We start from the raw sequence: 17,585 nt of genomic DNA, 5'->3' as shown, positions 1-17,585 counted from the left end.
GGACGTGAAAATACTGGACACCTGGCAACTCTACGATATACTCAACAACTGTGCTCAGCCCCTGGTCCCCCCGCCGGGTCCCCCGGAGCGCTTGCCAGGGGCCCCTGGCCGCCCCCCCACTTACCTGGTTCCGTAGGGGCTTGTCTTGTGGCTGGAACAGAAAAACAAGAAGGCCGCTGGCAAAAAAGCTTCTTCTTCAAGGGGCCATGCTGATTTTTTAATTTTATTTTTCGCTTAATAACTGCTGTTGGGATGCTCTTTTTTTCTCAACAACTTTTGCCTTCCCCCCTTTTTTTTTCTCAACAGATTTTTTTCCTGGTGTTTTTTTTTTTTTGAGGGGGCGTGTGTCGGTATTTTTGGTTAAACCATCTGGCAACCCTATTCATCACCCTTCTAGTGAAATAGTTTTTCTCATATCCAGTGTAGACATTTCAGGTTCCAGAGATAAATAGTACTAGAACTGGTCTTTAACAATTTCAGGCCATAACATTTTGTATTATAGGGATAGCAGAAATGTGGCTGAATAGTAGTTATGATTGGAATACAGGTAGCAAAGAGTATGTGTTGGGTAGCAAGGATAGAAATCTAGATAAAGGTGGTGCAATGTCATTGTATATTACCGATGAGGTAGAATGTCAAAAAAAGAAAAAAAAATAGAAGTGATGGAATGAATAAAATAGAATCTGTTGGGGGCACAGTGATTTGGGGGAAGAAAGCTAACAGAGGCTCCCCTGGAGTAGTGCTTGAGATCTGCTACAGACTCCCAGGATCCAATCTGGATAGACTCCTCTATAATATTTTTAATGAAATAAATATTGGGAATTGTGTGATGATAGGAGACTTCAATTTCCCAGATATAGATTGAAAGACAAATGGCACTAATAGTGGTAGGGCCAAGGTATTCCCAGATGTGATAGCTATTAGGTGTTTTCACCAAACAAGAGGGGTTATTTCAGTTTTAGTGTTGATAAGTAAAGAGGAGTTCATAGAAGAGCTGAGGTCACTAATATGAGTCATTGTTAACTAATTAATTTAAAGCAAAATGGAAGGAAAAACAAAAAGAGGATGATAACTAGGATCCTTGATATCAAAAGGGCAGACTTTTTTTTTTTTTAAAAAAAAGGAAATTAGTAATTGAAGAGTACTGGACTGAAGAACTCAAGGATTTGAATGTGGTGGGGGCTTGGAATTAGATACTACAACTTTGGTTTAAAGTATCTGATATCTGCATTTCAAGAAAGGGGAAATAATTTGTGGGGAAGGGTTGCAGACCAAACTGGAAGAGCAAGCATCTCAAACAGGTTATTAAGAGAAAGCAGAAAGTCTACAAGGGATGGAAACTGTGAGGGTTCAGTAAGGAAAGCTCTCTTGGAGGTCAGAAAGTTCAGGGATGAAAAGAGAACTGCCAAAGACCAAGTCGAGTTGGACCAGGCAAAGGAAATTAAAACCAATAGTAAAAGTCTCTATAGCCATATACAGAAAAGGAAAACAAGTAAATAAGTAGGACTGGTAAGCACTGAGGAAGGGATCTTTAATAAGGCTCTTAGGAGCAGCTGCAGATAGAAATGTGGATACGCAAGTAGAAATTCCTATATCTGAGGTGCAAGTCAAACTCAGCGTGCTAATAAAATTTGCAAATGACACAAAGTTGGGAGGTATTGCTGGAATATCATATGTGACGATTTGGATGACCTTGAAAACTGGAGTAATAGAAATGGGATGGAATTTGATAGTGCAAAGTCTTATACTTAGGGAATACAGGCAGTCCCCAAGTTACGCGGATCCGACTTATGTCGGATCCGTACTTACGAACTGGGCTTTTCTCGCTCCGGAGGACGTGGGTGGCGGGACCGCCCAGACGCGCCGCGGTCCCACCGCCCGCATCCTCCAAGCTGCTCCGCGTCTCCCTGGTCTGCTGGGGGAGGGGAGGCGCAGCTATTCCCCCTCCTACCCGCCCCCCCAGCAGACCAGGCTTTTCTCACAGACACCTGGGGTAGAGCAGCTGGGGTGCTGCTGGGTTGGTCCAGTAGCGCTGAGGAGCGGCGCTACTGGACCAACCCAGTAGCACCCCAGCTGCTCTGCCCCAGGAGTCCCCAAGTCAGCCGCTGCTGAAACTGGCCAGCGCTGACTACAGGAAGCCTGAGGCAGACTTGCTCTGCCCCGGGCTTCCTGGAATCAGCCGCTGATCAGTTTCAGCAGCAGCTGACTTGGAGACACCTGGGGCAGAGCAGCTAGGGTGCTGCTGGGTTGGTCCAGTAGTGCTGAGGAGTGGTGCTACTGGACCAACCCAGTAGCACCCCAGCTGCTCTGTCCCAGGCGTCCAGATTCAGCCTATTGAAACTGATCAGCGGCTGATTCCAGGAAGCCCGGGGCAGAGCAACTCTGCCTCGGGCTTCCTGTAGTCAGCCGCTGGTCAGTTTCAGCGGCGGCTGAATCTGGACGCCAGTTCCGACTTACATACAAATTCAACTTAAGAACAAACCTACAGTCCCTATCTTGTACGAAACCCGGGGACTGCCTGTAACTTGAATTTTTGCTGTAAGCTGAGAATGCATAAATTGGAAGCAACAGAGAACAAAGACCCAAGTGCCTTTATCAATTGCAGGATGACTATGAGCTGCCAGTGGAATGTGGGCATGAAAAAGGCTAATGGAATCTGGTAGAGACAGGAAAGTGTCAGGGATGTCAAACGTGTAGACGACTATCCGATAAGCCTGATCTTATCTGTTAATCTTGTTGACTACACACATCCCCTTCCCCCTTGCTGCCTCTGGTGGCAGGAGGGGAGGGGCAGATGGCGTGGGGGTGGGGGACAGTGAGAGCCAGTTCCTCTGCTAGAGAGGCAACAGCTTCGAGGGTGAAGGGGCAGGTGGGAGCCGATATGTGTAGGAAGCTGACTTTGAAGCAACAGGCAGCGGCACGGCAGAGGGAGAAGGGAGCAGAGGAGGCTACCACAAAGCAGCTTCTGTCTGTGGCAGCCTGGGCTGGAGCAGCCTCTGTCCGTGGGAAGTTTGGATCCTGCACAGACAGGGGCTGCTGCCGTCCTGCACGGATGCCTTTCTATCAGAGGGTAGCATCACCGGGTGGCAAGCAGAGCTGTTCTGCACGTGGCTGATTTTTAAACTGGCTCCCCTCGCAGACCAACTCCTTCTTGCCAACCTGTGCTGCTGCTCCTTCTAGAGACAGCAGGACGGGATGGCAGGGTGCTACCTGGGAGTGGGGCGATGGCGCCAGCCCCTCCCTTGGGGACTATTGAATAGTTACGTATCTGTTAAGATTTCATGCAGTTACATGACTATGCAATTACATGGTATCTACCATCCCTAGTGTTAGTACAATTATACAAGGCACTGGTGAGACCTCATTTGGAATACAGTGTGCAATTCATGTTTCCCATGTTTGCTTATACTCGGTGACCTCAAATTTCAGCGATCTATATATGGGAATAAAACATGACACTTAAAATAGCTTCTTTGTTACAGTCTTGTTCAAATACTGTAATTTTTGAACTTTTCACAGTCTTAGTGAGAACAAATACCTTTCGGTGTTCTGAAGGAACTAGATTCACAAGCATGTTGTAAGTGGCTGGGAATGATTGACCATACCCAACATTTAGATAACCATGTAAGGATTGGTAGAAAATTGTAACATCTTGGTAAACTGAAATATAGTGATACCATAATTACTGGTAATTGTTGCTCAGTAGGATCTTTTCCTGTTTCTCTCCTACATTGTGCATGTGATCAACCCCAGGAGTAATGGACAAACAGTTGTAGCTTTGCAGTACTTTAGAGATTCTTAGATTTAGGCATTTTGCTCTGCAGTAACGAAGTAACCAAATACTACAAAGTAGAACATTGTTGGCTGGTTTCCAACTTCACTCTGCCACTCACCCATTTATGGGGCACTTGAGTGTCAAATTTCATGCTGCCTTTCTTTGTTTAACTTAGTGTTGCTTTGGTTCCGAACAATGGTGTTATGATATGAGGTTGTTTCTCTTACAGTTACTAAACTGTGTGTGTCTTGAGATGGAATTCTTACAGTGTTTTTATTTCACCAGTGCTCTGCTGTGTGTTACCATCCAGATCTTGTTTGCCTTTGGACTGCATTGATGGTCTGTACCTTTCCATTACATCGCCAGATCTGTTTGAAGGAATGTGTAAGTACAATAGTATATCTTTTGAAGTGCATGTATAATTATCTTCAAAGGCGAGTGTGTAGGTCTTAAAAGCTAAAAAAGATGCTAGAGACTAGATGATGTACTTGTAGTGAGTGTGTGTATAAGAGCAAATGATTTAACACACCTCAGGTTGCAGACTGAGTTCTCAAATTCTTAGTGCTTACACAGTGGTGGTGTACTTGAGCTCTAAGAATGCTGATAACATAAATTGCATTAATTCTTCAAATTGTATTTCATATCTTCATCATTTAAAGTTAACATGAAAATAGCTCACTAAGTCAACAGAAAACTCCCATTTATCATTTAAAATCTGGATTTTTCTCTTATTGTTATCTCCTTTTGCTAAATGATCTTGCAACCACTTCAGACAAAGAACTTGACTTCCTTATCCGTGAAAATTTGTGCTAGAAAGGGAGTATGTCATGACAATAGCTATCCTAATTTTAGAATAACTAATGGAGTGCAATTGAGTCTTTACTGGGATCTCCATCACTGACTGAATGTGTTCCTTAATAAATGTTTATGGTATTGGTTCATTTAAAACAAAATATGTACAGGCATTGGAGCTACCTACATGTAGATAGGTGACTTGGCTGTCAACAAATACAGAACAAAACATGACCTGTAAATGCAGAATGGTTTGAGGTTCTTAAGTGCTTTAAATTTCTACCAGTTATTTGACTCTGCAGTGTTCCAAATTGCTTGAATGATGGTGTTTTTGTCGGTTATTGCAGTATGTTCCTCCCTAACTTGGATTCCTGGAAACGCCATGTGTGAACCATTTGCAACATTCATTAGTGCACCAGAACATTACAACATGCTAATGTTGTTATGATTTTAAATATACTCTATTACTGCATCTGAAAAACCAATGCTAGGTCGATTCCACCTATTTGTGGACTGTGGGTGGCTAATCTAAAGTCTGTGGGTTTTATAAACTAAGTCAGTCATAACTTTATAGTCACCACAAGCATGGTTGGGGCAGGTAAACTGTTGGTTTTGGCTATAATAAATTTGCCACTTGCATAATAGTGTCTTGGACTATCTTAGCTGCTCATTCCTCTGCTTGCTCATCAGTTCCATTGGCAGCTATATAGCTTCCCTCCTTGTGCTCTTTCTGTAACTCTCCACAATTTCCTCTTTGTAGATATCTTCACATTGCTTCTGTTACCCATCTCCAGTCTATTTTCTTTTATGGAAATTGTTGAATTTGAGGACCTTCAGTTTTATAGAATGGCTGATGAAATAGTCCTATTGATCTAATAGCATATCTACTCTGCAGTATATTGATTGAAATACAGGATAATGTTTTCTGTGTTGTCCGTTGTGTTGAGAAATGGTTCCACAATTCTGTTAAATGAATCCCTTTCTGACGGGTTTGTCTCCAACTTGGATGTTTTTTGTTTTTGTTTTGGCTTGATAGACAATTTTAGGTAACAGGCTGAGCTTCACCTTAGTTACCTAAAATAAGTTAGAATATAGGCATTTGCTAAGCAATTACCCAGGGATGCCCGTGGGATTTACCCTACAATCTGTGTTGTGTTACTGTGGAACAGTTGGAAAGAGTAGGCATGCTACAATGGGAATGAATACTCGTGGAGAAATGGCAGCAGGTACAGAAAAATGGAGTGGTTGTGAAACCAATGTTTTAAACAAATACACTGTTACCCTGAGAGCTGAGGTAAACAATTGCTATGCTGTGGGCTATGCAATTTAATTAAAGCCTAAGGTGCCCTCCCACAGAAGCCAGATTCGGCCTGGTATCCTGTATCTAATCACCAGGAAAGAACTTAGAAATCACCAACCAACAAGAATTTAGGGCCAAACCATGTATTTTAAAAGGTAAAAGATCAAACATCAGCAAACAACATACAACTTAGCATCAGTCCCACCCTAACCCTAGAAAAGAAGAAGTTAGGAGAGTCCCGCACACATAAAGATATACATTACATTCAAAGCGGCGATTGATGTTAGATGTCCGTGACCTACAACCTTGCGGCTAATGGGAAGCCTTAAGGGAGGACAAATGGAGCGCTCCCTCGATGGATGTTTCTCGCCTCCTACGAGCTGACGCTTGATGGAGTACCAGATCCTGTCCGAGTATCCCGTAAGTGAGACAGTGTTCTAAGTCCCAAAGTCTTAGTGGGAGCGGAAGAGACTTCCCTTATTTCAATAAAAGTCACTAGCTGTGGGTAGTCTTGTCAGACTGCAGGCTGGAACCCTGGCCTCCTCAGGGTAGATGATGACGCAGGGGAACGATGGTGATCACAGACACATGCACAGGACATGAGGGGAGCCAAAGAACACGAGTGCTCCTTGACAAGGGTTTATAAGCACTTCAAGGCGGGGAAAACCCTGAACGGAGAAGGGTGCAAAGAACTAGGGCCGGGTGCATAAGAAATTGAGTGCCATGTGCAAAGGATGGATGCACACGCAGGCAAATGGGGCGATGTGCACAGCTTTTGGTGCTGAGTGCACAGGTTTGGTACTGAATGCACAACCTTCCTCTACCTGATTTTGGCGGGAAAGCTGCTCTGAGGAAAAGAGAACCCCTCAGACTCCATTTTGTATTACGCCCAGGCAAGAACTCTAATAAATAAAAAAGACAGTAGGACTGTCTCCTAACAGAAACTAATCAAATTGTAGTTGTGGTGTATGTGATATGTGGAGCTTGTCTGTTTGAGGAATTCCCAGGGACTTTAGTGCAGAATAACTAGGTTGTGAATTTTAAAGTGGAATGGGTTTGTGCAGTTTAGGATAGTCCACTGTGGAAGTAGGTTAGCCTAAATTGTATAAATTGCAGAAAAAGTGTGTCCATATGGAAAGCTCATCCAAAAAAGAAATTCAGTAATAGTTGTTTCATGCTCACTGTACTAGGCTTTTCCCCCATATTGGCAAGTCCTTATTATTTAGGATTTCAAAGAGCTTACATCTTGTAGCAACCAGGGATGTTAAATTTCGATTAATTAATCGAATAGTCGATGGTATTTCCATCAATTATTTGATTAGTCAATAAGAACTTCCGTGTTCCTCCTTTGAGATGTACAAGAGCCCCAATGGAGGCTCTTGTACATTTCAATGTTGGCACATGGCGTGGAACTCAGAGCCAGTGGAGAGTTCTGCTGACCCCAGCCTCCACGCAGTGTTCCAACTTTGAAATGTACAAGCATCCCCAGCGGGGGTTCTATGCATTTCAAAGTGGAAGCGCCGCATGAAGCCTTAGATCAGCGGGGACTCCCCACTGGCCCCAGGCTCCATGTGGCATTCCAACTTTGAATTGTACAAGAGCCCCAGCGGGGACTCCTGTACATTTCAAAAGTTGGCCACCACTGCGCCCTGCCCCCTCTCACGGAGCTGGAGCTGGAGCTGGAGGGGAACTGAGTTTTAAGCTAGCTCTCTCTAGCACCCCCACCTCTTTTGCCTCCTTGTTGCCTCTGTGATACAGGCAGCAAGAGGGAAGAAGTGACTAGTTGACTAGTGTGTCAACTATTTGAGAAGCTTTTGCTTATCGGATCGTCGACTATTCGATTAGTTGCTTACATCCCTAGTAGCAATGGGGCTCCACTGAAACTGTTCAACAGGAAATGTTCATCTTGGCTTTCCTGTATAATTTCAGAATTCGGTGCTTGAAGATCATGGTGATTGGAAGCATGAAGACCCAAAACTCATCTGGGGAAAATGTTTTCCCCCCAGACTATTTCCTTGAACTAGGATTAAGTGTTCCCTACCACACTGGTATTTTATGTTCTCCGCTATCACGGTGTATATTGGTGTTGCCTTCCAGTGCCAAGAAAAAATTAACCAATTTCAGGTTGTCATTTTTTTTCTCAAGTATTCTTTCCATTTTTGTTGTGAGAGGAAGGCGGAGGGGCACATGAAACCAAGTATTTGTTTTAAAGGACACTTCAATTTTATAGTAAAATAGATCAATGAATACCCTGAGTCTTGGCTGTGGAGCTCACTTGTTCATAGAATGCATAGTTGCCGTGCTATTCTCTTATGTCTAGCGAAGACTGTTGTGACTGATCTAGAAGTGTTTCATCTGGGATCTTTAGATCCTGCAATTGAGAAGTGCTTGGTATCTCTCTAGCAACATGGAGACACAGATTTAATGAATCATTGATTTGACCCAGATTGCTCCAGAATTCACTTGGGAACTGGACATTGTCTTGTCTCTAGTTGTCTATACTGAATAGGAAGCAAGTTACACATCCTGAACTGTCAAATAAGTTTAAACCATAAGCTAAAGCTTTTACTCTTGAAACCAATGAGATGTAATGGAACTTTGGAAATTTCCCCATGTGAAAAAACAGCCAGCGTACTTCAGGAAGATGAAAAATCAGACGAGTTTTGAATTTGCATGCATAGAAATGGACTGTTTCTTCTCGGTGCATACAGAAATTAAACCAAGTGACTATAAGAGCTACTTAAATAGTATTTCTTTGGCTTCCAGCATTTTTTAACCTTTCCTGTGAGTTTGCTTTTATTATAACAAACAAAAATTGAAGAAGGAGGAGGGTGTATAAAATGGTTAGCTTACCTGAGGCTCAAACTAAAGAAACAACAACAAACAAGCCAAATCCCACACCTATTTGTAATGGATTGGTGAAGGAAACTTATCCTGAATGCTCCACTTGAATTGGCTACAGCAGTGGTTCCCAAACTTTTCGCCATCACGTCACCTTTTTGATTTTTGAGAAACCCTCAATCTCCCCCCCCACACACACACACAAAAATAGCAGCAAAACTTGTTGAGGGGGAAAAAAAAACTACTGACTGGGGCCGTAAAACAGTTGTGACCCCTTTAATTCCCAGGACCAGTGGTTTAAAAAAAAAAAAAAAAAAGTTGCCAGTACTTCGGGCGAAAAGTTGACCCCCCCCCACCCCTCTAAAAAAGGTTGCCCTTTTAAGAGCAGAGCACGCATTGCCCTTTTAAGGCCATCATTTTAAAGTCTGCCCAGGAAGCTCCATCCTCCCCCTGCCCCAGCCAGCCTGAACTGTGCGTATTCCAGCGGATGCCCGAGCCAGGAAAAACAGAAAACACCGGACATTTGACATGGTATTTTCTGAATTTTTTTACCAGATGGACTGGGCTGCCGCTTTTTTTTTTTTTTTTAAACAGGCCTTTTTGACAAAAACCCAGAAGTTTAGAGGGGGCATTTTTAACAGAGCACAGGATCTTTCGAAATGGGGCATTTCTGTCAAAAATGCCCCATTTAAACTGCCGGGTTTTTTCGAAAAGCCCCATTTTGGGGAAAAAAGCTTCTATTATGCAAATGAAGTGCAGGATATTTAAATCCCGGCTTCATTTGCACTTTCGATGTGTCTAATTTACATCCCTCTGCTGACAGAGGAGTGTAGTTTAGACACACCCTTAGTTATCTCTCTCCATTCTGAAAACTGACCATTTATTCCTACCCTTTGTTTCCTGTCTTTTACTACTAGTTATCAGTACATGAAATGATGTTCCCTCTTATCCCATAACAATTTACTGTACTTAAAAGCCTTTGGTGAGGGACCTTGTCAAAGACTTTCTGTAAATCTAAGTATACTATATCCGCTGGATCCCCCTTGTCCATATGTTTGTTGACCCCCTCAAAGAACTCTAGTATATTATTACAGCATGATTTCTCTTTTCAAGAAACCATGTTGACTTCCTCCAACAAATTATATTCATCCATGTGTCTGAAAATGTTGTTCTTTACTAGTTTTAACTAATTTGCCCAGTACTGATGTTAGACTTACCAGTCTGTAATTGCCAGGATCACCTCTAGAGCCCTTTTAAATATTGGTGTCATGTTAGCTATCTTCCAAAAGGTGAGTGCTAACAGGGAGTTTAGAGAGGGAGTTTGGAAGTGGAGAGGGAAGGGCGGGAGGTTCTCTTGCCTTTCTTTTAAATCCCTTCTCCAGGACAGCAGTGATGGATGGTGATGGGTCTGTTGCTGTTACTTGCACAGTGTGTGCCATGTTTGTCTTCCTCCCGGAAGAAAGAACAGATTTCATCTGCACAAAGTGCAAGCTGGTCGACAATTTGGGAGAAAAAATTAGAGAACTGGAGGCCCAAGTGTCGACCCTACACTCGATCAGAGAGGATGACCCTACGCTCGATCAGAGACTTCCTCGATAGAAGGCAGCATTTAATCCTTCAAGCACGGAAGGCAGAGGAACCAGAGAGGGCAGTACGTGACTAAGAAGAGAACTGGCAGCATGTAACTTCTAGAAGGGGAAAAAGGCCAACATGTGAATCCCCCAATGCTATAGAGGTAAGTAATCGCTTTCAAGCTCTCTCCTCAGGCTCTGCAGAGGTGAATTCTTTGGAAGGGACCTCACAAGGAAGAAACCAGAAGCGAGCACCATCTACTGGAAGGCATGGGATGCGTAGTCCTAGGGATGGGGGTTCCACGGCCACCACCCCCAAAAGAAAAAGACGGGTGGTGGTGGTCGGGGACTCCCTCCTAAGAGGGACTGAACCATCCCTCTGCCGTCCGGACCTGGAATCTCGAGAGGTGTGCTGCTTACCGGGAGCTCGCATTCAGGATGTGACTGAGAGGCTTATCAAGCTGATCAAACCAGGTGGATGAGGTAGATGAGGTTTTCTTTGGACAACTGAGCGAAGCTGCCAGATCGCAGGCCCTGGTTCTCTTGGGGGACTTTAATCACCCTAACATCTGTTGGAAAACCAATACAGCAGTACACAGGCAATCCAGGAAGTTTTTGGAGAATGTTGGGGATAACTTCTTGACACAAGTGCTGAAGGATCCGACCAGGGGCCGTGCGCAGCTTGACCTTCTGCTCACAAACAGGGATGAACTAATAGGGGAAGTAGAGGTGGGTGACAACCTGGTAAGCAGTGATCACGAGATGGTAGATTTCAGGATCCTGACCAAAGGAAGAAAAGAGAGTAGTAAAATACACACCTTGGACTTCAAAAAAGCAGATTTTGACTCCCTCCGAGATCTGATGGGCAGAATCCCATGGGATGCTAACGTGAAGGGGAAAGGAGTCTAGGACAGCTGGCAGTATTTTAAAGAAGCCTCATTGAAGGCACAGAAAGAAACCATCCCGACGCGTAGCAAGAGAGGCAAACATGGTAGGAGACCGGATTGGCTTACAGGGAAAATCCTTGGTGAATTTAAGCACAAAAAGGAAGCTTACAAAAGGTGGAAACTTGGACAAATAACCCTCCGGCATTCTCGAGCTACACATTTAAACTCCTCCCTGGTTATCAGGAAGGTGAAAGCGCAAATGGAATTGCGACTGGCTAAGGATGTAAAGGATAACAAGAAAGGTTTCTACAGGCATGTTAACAAGAAGAAGGTGATCAGAGAGGATGTGCAGCCCCTAATAGATGAAGGAGGTAACCTAGTGACAGATGATGTGGGGAGAGCTGAAGTACTCAATGCATTCTTTGCCTCTGTATTCACGGACAAGGTCGGCTCCTGGACTTCTGCGCTAAGTGATGCAAGATGGGATGAAGATGGACAGCCCGTGGTGGGTAAAGAACAGATTAGGAACTATTTAGAAAAGCTTAAACGTACACAAATCCATGGGTCAGACTTAATGCATCCGAGGGTACTGAGGGAGTTGGCAACTGTCATTGAGGAGCCTTTGACCATTATCTTTGAAAAGTCGTGGAGATCGGGAGAAATCCCAGATGATTGGAATAAGGCAAATGTAGTGCCCGTCTTCAAAAAAGGGAAGGAGGACAATCCAGGGAACTATAGACCGAGTCTTACCTCGGTTCCTGGAAAAATCATGGAAGGGATCCTTAAGGAATCCATTTTGAGACACTTGGATGAGAGGAAAGTGATTAGGAATAGTCAGCATGGATTCACAAAGGGCAAGTCATGCCTGACCAATCTGATTAGCTTCTATGATGATGTAACTGGCTCAGTGGACATGGGAAAGTCAGTGGATGTTATATACCTTGACTTTAGCAAGGCTTTTGATACGGTCTCCCACAATATTCTTGCCAGCAAGTTAAGGGAATGTGGATTGGATAAATGGACGGTAAGATGGATAGCAAGATGGCTAGAAGGCCGGGCCCAGCGGGTAGTGATCAACGGCTCGATGTCAGGATGGCGGTCGGTTTCTAGCGGAGTGCCCCAAGGTTCGGTTCTAGGACCGGTTTTGTTCAATATCTTTATTAATGACCTGGATGAGGGGATGGATTGCACCCTCAGCAAGTTTGCGGATGACACTAAGCTAGGGGGAGAGGTAGATACGCTTGAGGGCAGAGATAGGGTACAGAGTGACTTAGACAAATTGGAGGATTGGGCCACAAGAAATCTGATGAGGTTCAACAAGGACAAGTGCAGAGTCCTGCACTTGGGACGGAAGAATCCCAAGCATAGTTACAAGCTGGAGACCAACCAGCTAAGTAGTAGTTCTGCGGAAAAGGACCTGGGGGTTACATTGGATGAGAAGCTGGATATGAGTCAACAGTGTGCCCTTGTAGCCAAGAAGGGTAATGGCACATTAGGTTGCATTAAGAGGAGCATTGCCAGAAGATCCAGAGATGTCATTATTTCCCTTTATTCGGCTTTGGTGAGGCCACATCTGGAGTATTGTGTCCAGTTCTGGGCCCCCCACTACAAAAAGGATGTGGACGTATTGGAGAGGGTCCAGCGGAGGGCAACCAAAATGATTAGGGGTCTGGAGCATATGACCTACAAGGAGAGGCTGAGCGAATTGGGTCTGTTTAGTCTGCAGAAGCGAAGAGTGAGGGGGGGATATGATAGCAGCCTTCATCTTCCTGAAGGGAGGTTCCAAAGAGGATGGAGAGGGGCTGTTCTCAGTAGTGACAGATGGCAGAACAAGGAGCACTGGGCTCAAGTTATGGTGGGAGAGGTCCAAGTTGGATATTAGGAAAAACTATTTCACTAGGAGGGTGGTGAAGCACTGGAATGGGTTACCTAGGGAAGTAGTGGAGTCTCCATCCCTAGAGGTGTTTAAATTCCGGCTTGACAAAGCCCTGGCCAGGTTGATTTAGATGGGATTGGTCCTGCCTAGAGCAGGGGGCTGGACTTCTGATGTCTCTTCCAGTTCTATGATTCTATAAGGGGATGGTTTGATGAGATAATTTGATCTTGGTAACTAATTGGCCATTCATTATCAGTGGGAAATACGTCAATGGAGGGATGATAGAAGTTACTATAGAGAACTTTCTGTGTTTCTGGCTGGTGAGTCTTGCCCACATGCTCAGGGTTTAGCTGATCGCCATATTTGGGGTCGGGAAGGAATTTTCCTCCAGGGTAGATTGGCAGAGACCCTGGAGGTTTTTCGCCTTCCTCTGTAGCATGGGGCACAGATCACAGCTGGAGGATTCTCTGCATCTTGGGGCCTTCAAAGTATTTGAAGGCTTCAATATCTGAGACATAGATGAGAGGATTATTCTAAGAGGGGAGGGTGAGATTCTGTGGCCTGCACTGTGCAGGGGTCAGACTAGATGATCATAATGGTCCCTTCTGACCCTAAAGTCTATGAATCAATCATTAGGTATGGAAGCTGATTTAAAGGATAGGTTACAAACCTCAGTTAATAATTCTGCAGTTTTCCATTTGAGTATTTTCAGAACTCTTGGGTGAATGCCATCTGGTCTTGGTGACTTGTTACTGTTAAGTTTATCAATTTGTTCCAGTACCTCCTCTAACGACACCTTAATCTGGGACAATTTCTCAGATTTGTCACCTAAAAAGAATGCCGCAGGTTGGGAATCTTCCCAATATCCTCAGCCGTGAAGACTGAAGCAAAGAATTCATGTAGCTTCTCTGCTATGACTTCATCATCTTTGAGTGCTCCTTTAGCATCTCGATTGTCCAAGGGCCCTACTGGTTGTTTAGCGGGCTTCCTGCTTCTGATGTACTTAAAAAACATTTTACTATTACTTTCTGAGTTTTTGGCTAGCTGTTCTTCAACTCCTTTTTGGCTTTTCTGATTATATTTTTACACTAAATTTGACAAAATTTATGGTCCTGTCTATTTTCCTCGATGGAATTTGACTTCCACTTTTAAAAAGATATATTTTTATCTGTCTGTACTTCTTTTACCTGGTTAAGCCAAGCCCTAGTGGTACTTTTTTGGTTCTCTTACTGTGTTTTTTAATTTGGGGTATACATTTAAGTTGTGCCTCAAACATGCTGTTTTTGAAAAGTTTCCATGCAGCTTGCAGAGATTTTATTTTTGTCACTGTGCCTTTCAATTTCTGTTTAACTAACTTCTTCATTTTTGTGTAGTTCCCCTTTCTGAAATTAAATGCCACAGTGTTGGACTGCTGAGGTGTTTTTCCCACCACGGAGATGTTAAATTTTATTGTATTATGGTTACTATTTCCAAGCAATCCAGTTATATTTACCTCTTGAACCAGATCCTGTGCTCCACTTAGGACTAAATCAAGAATAGCCTCTCCCCGTGTGGGTTCCAGAACCATCTGCTCCAAGAAGCAATCATTTATGGTATCAAGACATTTATCTCTGAGGTGACACGTACCCAGAGAATATGGGGATAGCTGAAATCCCCATTATCAAGTTTTTTAATTTGAGTTTTTTTAAATTTGAGTTTTTTAATTCAATAGCGTCTCTCATACATGCTATGTTGAGTGCAATAAACAGGATAGACCCCAGTTTGCTGCTGGGCTTCTGCCTGCATTCTCTCTCTGCCTGCAGTCCTACAGCTACTGAGGCTATTGATAGGGTTTTTTTAAAAAAATGAAGTGTTGTTTGTAGTTTAGTTTAAAACTTTTAAAGAATGGCAAATGTACTTCACCCCCTTCCACCTCCCCTTCAAAACTCCCTCTCGAAACTCCCGGTTAGCTGCCCCCTGGTCGCTTACTCATGGGCTTTATAAAGCCCTGGCCTTCCTTGTAGCCCCGCCCCCTGACTAAGGCTCAACCAATGAACAGAGGGTTCTAGATTTCTAATCCTTAAGAAGCTCACAGCTTCCAACTGTTGGCCACAGTTTCATGGTCCTTTAAATAAACAGCTCAGCACTGGAATCTTCGAACAGACAAACACAAGCTCAGCACACAGTTTCTTTCCGGCAACTAGTAAGTCGCCAAATGCAAACGCACACTACAGACAGCCACTTACCTCAAGGGTCCCATTATTCGCTCCTCCTTTACCTGGAGAACTCTTTTTCTCAACTCCTTGTTCGCAAAGCTCCCGTACTTTATCATCTTCCATCCTCTCCTCCTGACTAGAACATAGAGAATCTCTATTAATAGACCCACCCTTAAGAGACGTCTCTGTCTGATCCATGTTCTCCTCTGCACCTGTCAGCTTTCCCTAGCCCTTAGTTTAAAAACTGCTCTATAACCTTTTTTAATGTTAAGTGTCAGCAGTCTGGTTCTATTTTGGTTTCTATTTATCCTTCCTGTATAGGGTCCCCCAACCCAGAAGTTTCCCCAGTTCCCAATAAATCTAAACCCCTCCTCTCTACACCATCATCTCATCCACACACTGAGACTCTGAAGCTCTGCCTGCCTACCTGGCCCTGCGCATGGAACTAGAAGCATTTCGGATGACGCTACCATAGTGATCCTGGATTTCAGTCTTTTTCCTAGAAGCCTAAATTTTGCCTCCTCGACCTCTCTTCTACCCTTTCCTATGTCATTTGTACCTACATGTACCACAACTTGACCCTGCCTCACTGCAGGGAGGATTGACTAGATCAATGTTTCTTAAACTTTTTAAGACTGAGGAACACCAAACAATAATAATTTTTTTTTTAAATGAGGAACACCAAGGATTTTTTGTGGGGGGGACGGGGAGAGCCGGGGAAAAGTTATTGAGCAAAAAAAAGGCAGAACACAATTTAAGGAACATTGTACTAGATGTGCTGTCAAGATCCTTTCCAGGTATACATTTCTCTGGTTCTGTGGTTATGTTTTGTTACACTGCTAACACACAGAATGGTTGAGCTGCTTAAAGACTACTCAGAACTGGAAATCACTGATCTAAATTAGGTAGCGGTAGAAGTCAAAGCTCAGTGCGTAGCTGGACTCCTTGTTCTTGGTCTGAAATAGTCTTTGTACCTTAGTCAAACCAGTGGACTGTCGGAGGCAGCAAGGGTGGGGGCAGGCATCCTTACTTCTTACCTGGCTCTCTGGGGTCAGCTTATTACTGTTAGATAACCACTAAACTCTGGATTGCCAAGGGGAGTATTATTGAAACTTGAAGTGTTTCATCTTAATCAGGATTCTGTCTTTTGGCCAATTGACCCAAATCATACTTCCTACTTCAGGGACATGTAGCACAAAACTGAAACACAGTTCTACTTTGATGGCAGACAAGTGCAGCCTGAAAGGCTGTTCAAGTATATGTAAATAAAAAGAGCTGCCTTTCGGAATAAGCAAACCCATTAGTATAATTGAACAGAGGCAGCTCTTGATGCCAGTTGCTGCTTTATAGATAATCTTCTACCCGTTGGCTCATAGTCCTTCCAGTGCATTGCCAGAGCATGGCTGATGCACATGTTCTGAGGTGGCCAAGCTGCCATTTCTTTTACTTTTATTGTTCAAAGGAGTCCTCCTCTTGAGCAGAAAAAGACAGTAACATTTCTGTTGCATCTATAAATACCATAGAACTCTTTCTGGAATAAGTATTAAAACCCTTGTTCAGATCTCACTGGAACAAAACTTCCATTGATGTGAATGGAGTTTGCTTGAATAAGGGGAGAGAAGACACACATCAGGAGTTGGCCTAATTCATTATTGCAACAATTGATGCTCAGTTAAGAGAGTCTTTGTCCTTTAAATGAGAAGGAAAATAATGAAGCAGACACAACCTTCTTGCTTTCTGAACTACTTCAGCCATTTTGGTAGAATTCCATGAACTTGGCTGTTATGTCTTAACCTTCTGCATCATTTCCATCTCAGTACACTCAACTCCTTAATCTCCTGTATGCTGTCACATTTCACTTCTTCTGCAGTCTGATTTCCTGGCACTCTACTCCATAGATCTGAGGAACAATGTCTTAGATGTTTAGTTTACGTCTTGCTGTTATTACTCTGGACTTCCTGTGCTTAACCTAAACTACTTATTTTCTTACCTTCTTCATTCTGAAGTATTGTAGGCTTCTTTCCTGAGGCTCAAACGATGTTTTCTGATTGCTGTGTAGGGTCTGATAAAGTTCCTTGGTATTGAGTAAACGCGTTTCATGTTCTTACAGTGCTTGTGTATCCATTCTGGTGTCCAGTGAGTACACTTGAACCTGGAATTGCTAATACTGTTAACTTGGTATTAGTTTGTTGAATAGTAATAGAGAGGTAGCCGTGTTAGTCTTATCTTGCTAAAACAAAAGGAAAAACTATGTAGCACTTTAAAGACTAACAAGACGGTTTAATAGTTGATGAGCTTTCGTGGGCCAGACCCACTTCCTCAGATCATATTCTGGAAGAGAATTGGCA

The 17,585-nt window shown here is 43.5% G+C and overlaps 1 protein-coding gene across 8 annotated transcripts in view; it reads left to right on the top strand.

Moving 5' to 3' along the window:
* TLN2 (talin 2) overlaps positions 1-17,585 on the top strand; it is a 368,094-nt gene that overhangs the window by 57,721 nt on the left and 292,788 nt on the right. For 7 of the 8 annotated variants that reach the window (XM_075897670.1, XM_006127334.4, XM_006127338.3 and 4 more), the window contains exon 2: positions 4,061-4,159. The exons of the other annotated variant lie outside the window; for it this stretch is intronic. The gene's annotated coding sequence lies outside the window, so the exon portion shown is untranslated. The remainder of the gene's footprint in view (positions 1-4,060; positions 4,160-17,585) is intronic. 8 annotated transcript variants of the gene reach the window in all.

Source organism: Pelodiscus sinensis, chromosome 14 (genome assembly GCF_049634645.1).
Source record: "Pelodiscus sinensis isolate JC-2024 chromosome 14, ASM4963464v1, whole genome shotgun sequence".
In the NCBI taxonomy this organism is placed as follows: Eukaryota; Metazoa; Chordata; order Testudines; family Trionychidae; genus Pelodiscus; species Pelodiscus sinensis.
This window is presented reverse-complemented; position numbering and strand designations above follow the sequence as displayed.